The 6,442-nt window shown below is 35.9% G+C and overlaps 1 pseudogene; it reads right to left on the reverse strand.

Annotated features, from left to right (window-relative positions):
• Positions 1-1,815: 1,815 nt before the first annotated feature.
• Positions 1,816-3,155, reverse strand: LOC132017235 (heterogeneous nuclear ribonucleoprotein A1-like; annotated as a pseudogene).
• Positions 3,156-6,442: the final 3,287 nt, after the last annotated feature.

Raw genomic sequence — 6,442 nt, forward strand, 5'->3', positions numbered from 1 at the left:
GAGTCTGAGGAACTATTTTTGCAAAATGGTGCCAGACTCTTACTCTTATGTAGGAATCATCATTTCAATATTCTACAGATATCATTTCATTTAAAATTATATTCTCTTTATCAGCATAGTACAAGATTCTAAATTTTCATTTTAAATAAATTTCTTTATTGTATAGTATGGCATAATAACCAGTTGGAAGATAATCTCCATTTCACTTGAAAGTTGTCTATTCTTTTAACTTAATAACAGAAGCATCCCTACCTTAAATTACATACCTTTGTCTTTGGCAAAGATATTTTTAGTTCAACTTGGTTAAGCAAACATTTAGCTCTAACTATTGCAAAGCAGAGCTATATAAACATGAAAGTTTCAAACATGAGGCAAAGAAATGCAAGAAAGTTGAGAAATATTTTTCTCATACATACTGATGGGAATTTTACAGCCAAGTCTCTCAGGAGTACAAATTTGAGGTTACGTATTAAAACTTTAATACTCTTTGATCCAGCAATTCCATGAGTTTAGCTGATAAAGCTTAAGCTTAGCTTAATAAGAAGGGGAATGCATGTACAAAATATTCACTATATGACACATTTTTAATTTCCCCTTTAAATGCACATGTCAAAATATTTTTTCCTTTTGCTACTCTCTTCACTTTGGGGTCATGTACATGACATCACTGTAAAACAAATTTACTAAAGGACAGAGTAGATTAGAGGACTATTAAAGAGAGGCCTTCAGAGAATTACTGGGGGAAAATTCTGAAAGTCTTGTAAAGAAAAGTAAAAGATCACAAAGAAAATAGGAAAATATCACTATCATAAGAAAATAGAAAAAAATTCTCTCCCATATCCTCCACTGACAAAGTACAGGATTCACAGTATATAAGAATCACATGCATCTGCGGTAGCTATGTCTACACTGAAGCTCATACATCACTTATTACAGAAAATACAATAGCTTCAGGGATTACAGTATAAACATTCAGAAGAAATGCTAGTGTTTGCAACAAATTCAAAAGAAAAGGCTCTCACATAGTCACAACTAATAATCAAGTTTTAAGGAAGCAGCTAGCATTTTGTATAGCTACCAGAGAACATTTTCTTTTCATATTGAGTATAATGTTATGAAATTTGTAAAAGCACCTACCCATTTATTTCAAAAATTTCAAGAATGTTGAGTGGGGTAGGGAAGGGTAATAGGAGAATGGTAAGAGGAGAGGAAATAGGAGGATGGAAGGATGGGAATAATACAACTCCACAGGCCAATTATGTCCGTCAAAATCCATAGAATTGTTTATTTTATTTTATTTTATTTTATTTTTTTAAAAGATTTTATTTATCTATTTGACAGACATAGATCACAAGTAGGCAGAGAGGCAGGCAGAGAGAGGGGAGGAAGCAGGCTCCCTGTTGAGCAGAGGCCAGATGTGGGGCTCGATCCCAGGACCCTGGGACCAGGACCCAAGCCGAAGGCAGAGGTTTTAACCCATGAGCCACCCAAGTGCCCCAGAGAATTGTTTACTAAAAGGATAAATTTTATAGTGCATAAATTATACTTCAATAAACCTGGCTTACAAAATAAAAGAAGTAAATTTTCCAAGAAAAATTTGATTAAGAATTCATCAAATTCTTTTGATGGATGGTGATTCACAGACCTGTACCCCTGGGGATAAAAATATATGTTTATAAAAAATAAAAAAATTATATAAAAAAAAAAGAATTCATCAAATTCCATAAAGTTCCAATTGTTGAAATGACTAAGATTAAAGTTCAATTCATAGTAAGTGTGATGAAATATTTTAAAATTTGATTTTTTTTTTTAAAAGACACATTTATTCAGCGTCATGATCAGACTATTACATTTAGCAATCAACAGCATGGGTGCAAAAAAAAAAAAAAAAATCTACATTAAACCCCTTTGTTGGAATGCTTTACACTGTCCACAGAACAGAAACTAAAATAGCCTGTTATACAATTAGTCACAAATACAGTCCTCGAGTTTTTTTGTCCATACACATGAGTATTGTCTAAAACATGTCTTCTTTGTAGCAGCTAGGCCCTGCCACCACTGTGCTTGGCTGAGTTCACAAATCTGTTGTAACCTGTAGCTTCCCTGTCACTTCTCTGGCTCTCCTCTCCTGCTAAGCTTTGTTTCCTGGCAGGAATTAAAACCTTCTGCCACTGCCATAGCTGCTGCTGCTGCTGGAACCACCATAGCCACCTTGGTTTCGTGGTTTGGCGAAGTATTGGCCTCCACCACCATAAGGGCCAGAGCTTCTGCCTCCAAAATTGCCTCCTTTCATGGGTCCAGAATTTGAGGATTGATTGTTGTAATTGCCAAAATCATTATAGCTTCCGCCACCTCCAAAGTTGCTTCCATCATTACCAAATCCGTTATAGCCATCCCCACTGCCACCATATCCACCACCACCTTGACTGCCACCAAAGCCACCTCGACCACTGAAGTTTCCTCCACGACCAAAGTTGTCATTCCCACCAAAACCACCTCCACGACCACCACCAAAGTTTCCAGAACCACTTCGACCTCTTTGGCTGGATGAAGCACTAGCCATCTCTTGCTTAGAGAGCGCTTTCCTTACTTCACAGTTGTGGCCATTCACAGTATGGTATTTTTGAATGACAATCTTGTCTACAGAATCATGGTCATCAAATGTTACAAAAGCAAAACCCCTCTTTTTGCCACTGCCTCGGTCAGTCATGATCTCAATCACTTCGATTTTCCCATACTGTTTGAAATAATCTCTTAGATGATGTTCTTTAGTGTCTTCTTTAATGCCACCAACAAAAATCTTTTTCACAGTTAATTGGGCACCAGGTCTTTGAGAATCTTCTCTTGAGACAGCCCTCTTTGGTTCCACAACTCTTCCATCCACCTTGTGTGGCCTTGCATTCATGGCTGCATCCACCTCCTCCACAGTGGCATATGTGACAAACCCAAAGCCTCTGGAGCGCTTGGTGTTCAGATCTCTCATTACCACACAGTCCGTAAGTGTTCCCCATTGCTCAAAATGGCTCCTCAGACTCTCATTGGTTGTTTCAAAGCTCAGACCTCCGATGAAGAGCTTCCGCAGCTGTTCAGGCTCTTTGGGAGACTCTGACTTAGACATGACGGCGGTGGGAGGGGAGACTTTAACGATGCTTACTCAGCGGCATCCACAGGCAGAAAGCAAAATTTGATTTTTTAAGTTCAAAAGTTTTAACTTAAATACTCTACTTTGGATTATGAGGTATCATCCCTGTCAAGCTAAAGTTTTAACTAGGTTATAAATGTCAATTGTTACTAAAGCAAACTTGGTCTCCATGGCCTATCAGTTAACTAACTGCATAATAACTGATTTAAACAAACTCCTAAACTGAAAAGCAAGAGAAGAGATTTCTCATTCAAGAATAAAGTGAAAAAATTGTGTCACAATCAAGAGAAAGAGCTTCGTTGGTGGTAGTGGTGGCGTTAATTTTTTCACTCTCAAAGAACCAATGTGCACTCCCCCATTCACTTTTCTTTGTTTTTCATGCAGAAGACAATTAGAGGCCCAACTGGTTGAACAGAACTGAAATAAACAATACTTTCACAAACTAAGGACGAGGTGACTACAAGAACAATTCCTTAGCTGAAAATCCCACTGCCATAGTTGAGAGAAGAAAATACCAGCTACTTTGACAATGAATCTTGGAAGTCTAGAAGGAATTTACAAAAGAAAATTCTACTAAAAAGTTTTGTTGACTAAAGTATTAAGCTTTTAATGAAAAAGTTAAGATTTAAGAATGACAGGTAATTATATTCCAAAGTGCTTCCCTTTCAGGTCCTTGAAAGACAAAACTATTAAAACTCACTTAAGAATAAATAGATAACATGAATGTCATATATCCATTAAAAAATTAAATATGTTTAAAAATCTTCCAACAACAGGTGCTGGGATGGCTCAGTCAGTTAAGCATCTGACTCTTTATTTCAGCTCAGGTCATGATCTCAGGGTTGTGAGATTAAACCCCACATTGGCTCTGCACTGAGCGTAGAGCCTGCTTAAGAATTCCCTCTCTCCCTCCCCCTGCCACCACTCCCATACACTCTCATAAAAAAACAATAACAAAAACAAAAACAACTTCTATCAAGTAAAACTCTGGGCCCAGATGGTGTCACTGGTGAATTATACCAAATGTTTAAGGAAGAAACGGTTTCAATTCTACACATTCTCTTTCAGAATACTAGAAGTGGAGGAAATACTCATTTTCCTGAGGCTAGTATTACTGTTAACACCAAAACCAGATACATTATAAGAAAAGAAAAAAATAGACAACTATCCCTCAAGAGTATAAACATATATCATGAACACATTCCAAAATCATTAAATATTCTTTAAAAATTCAGTTTTAGTAACTGCAAAATAATCCATGATATTAGATATACCTTAATCCTTTTTCTTATTATTGGAGGTTGTCCTAAAGTATTCATTTCTTCTTCTTTTCCACTCCAAAGTTGATGTACTAATTCTTGTGTGGTAAGACAGAGCCTGATTTGGTTCTCTCTACAGGGAATTCGTAATTGAGAGATTAAGAAAAGGGATTCCTTACCTTGGAAGCTATGCCCTTTAGGGGCCCATGGAGCAGCCATTTTAGAGTTCTATGTACTGGTGAGCAAAAGTACAGAGAGAACCTGGAGAATGGATCAAAAAAGGTGTTTTTTAAGTTTTTAATATTTATTTTTATTAATACCATCCTAAATGTACTCACAGGTTTCTAGAGCAAAGTGGTTTAATTATTATTTACTTTATGAAAACCTCATGATTCCTCTGTGCCTCATTTCTTAGGACAATGTGATGAACGCTATACCTTATCCAACACAAACATAAGGTATATATCATAGGCAAGAAAGCCAGAATAGTGAATCCAAGTGCTAAAATACACATTGTCCACTTTCCCTCCAGAGAGGAAAAAAGCCTGCTTCTTGGGAAGGATCCCAAGTTCCCATTTAAACATTCTGGAATACAATTGAATTTATTCAGAGGGAAGATAAAACCATTGTTTTCAGCTTTACAATCTGGGGATGTCTCCACATCCCAAAGCTCACCTTGTATCCTGAAATCCAAATACATATCTCTGGAATTAGGTAAATCTCTCTGAAGTTCTCAGTTTTAAATTACCTTCCACTTTTTCAGCCAGATCCCAGGTTTCAGTAAAATTTGCTCAAAAATTCCCTAATACAAAAACACAAAAAATATTTCCTCTACAGCCCCACAAAAACCAAGCATGGACAAGAGAAGGTCACGGATCAAACAACAATATAAAGAACACAGCTGTCCTGGATACTGGTGGCTTTTATTTTTAGTTTTCTGTTTGGGCTCTCAAGGAACCAGCTGTACTTGTACCATAGGTTCCATGAAATATCTGTGAATGACTGTAACAATCACTCTCCCCCATTTCTTCAGCTAGCTACAGTGGGTTTCAGACGTATGAAGCAAAATGACCCAAAATGAGAAGAGATATTTAAGTTGTTTCTAATTTTCTGTTAACCTGAAAATATATGTAAATATATATTTAAAATATGATGGACTACATATTAAATGGTATATATTCTTTAAAGTTCCTGACATCTATTAATAAATTGATTTTCAGGAAAGTTGCAAAAAGTTTATAATCATACAGAATGTACAAGGGCTCATTTTACCACATCATCTATTAACACTGAATATCAACACTTAAGACTGTTCTTCTGAGTTATAAAAGTGCCATCTCATTGCATGAGCTTACAGTTCTACATCTAAAAGTAGCTAGGTATTATCATACAATGAATATTTGCCTATGCTACAATCTATTCCTGGCCAATTGTGAGCCATGAATCTGTTGATTTTTGTGCCTACAACACATTATATATTGTAGTTTATAACACTTTCCTATATAATACTGCATGCCTGCTCATTACTTTTGTCTAGCTTCAAAAAACATAATAATGAGGCTTAGAATGTAATTACGTAAAACATACAAATTAAATTAGTAGTAATTCAGTTGTGTTCTAGAACACAACTTGGGAAGAGCTAATTATTAAATAATTTAGGAATTTTTGCCACGTGATTTTAAACTCTTAATATCTTGAAATCGGCCATGGTGGAAGTTTTTACACCATGGAATTCAGCAAAAGATATAAATCATGGTTCCCTTACTCTGCCTTCACAGAAAGCCAGTTTACCAGTGTACCGCTGGAAGAATTTACATTTAGTCATTCCATCCAATGTTATGTATTTCATATCTGCTTTTTCTGAGATTTCAGCAGAGTTATGTAGCTGGATTTATTTTAGCCTTATGTATTATTTTAGTTTATAATTTATTAGCTATTAGAATGGCTTTTTTCCATTAAAATTATCAAATAACAACAACAGCGAAAAATGACCTTTTTGCAATTCCTCCCGCTATGGATAATGTACTGATCTGTCTTATTA

This window comes from Mustela nigripes, chromosome 5, assembly GCF_022355385.1.
Source record: "Mustela nigripes isolate SB6536 chromosome 5, MUSNIG.SB6536, whole genome shotgun sequence".
NCBI classification, from domain to species: Eukaryota; Metazoa; Chordata; class Mammalia; order Carnivora; family Mustelidae; genus Mustela; species Mustela nigripes.